This window comes from Myotis davidii, unplaced genomic scaffold (genome assembly GCF_000327345.1).
Source record: "Myotis davidii unplaced genomic scaffold, ASM32734v1 scaffold290, whole genome shotgun sequence".
NCBI lineage: Eukaryota > Metazoa > Chordata > Mammalia > Chiroptera > Vespertilionidae > Myotis > Myotis davidii.
The window spans coordinates 2,042,372-2,042,699 of NW_006285049.1; positions in this window are offsets into that span (position 1 = coordinate 2,042,372).

The window sequence follows — 328 nt, forward strand, 5'->3', positions numbered from 1 at the left end:
GATTTCTGCCCCACGGGAATCAAAGTAACGCAAAGAGCTGTTCTCTCCTTGGAACAGGGGACAGAGACACGGGAAAACCCAAACTCAAGCTGCCGCCTTAAGGAACACCTAAGCCGGGCTCTTGGTGGGGAGGGGGGGGGGTGCTCCCAGGCTGAGAAGACACTACCCGGCCCCTAAACACCAGGAACCGCTGTCCCCAGGCTCTGTGTGATGGCTCTGGGGGCCTTGTTCCTTAATAATTGCCAGCCTCCCTGTCCCGGCCACCTCAGATGAACGCACACGTTGAGTCACATCGCCATGCGTGCTGTACCTCTGCAAACTGTGTAGC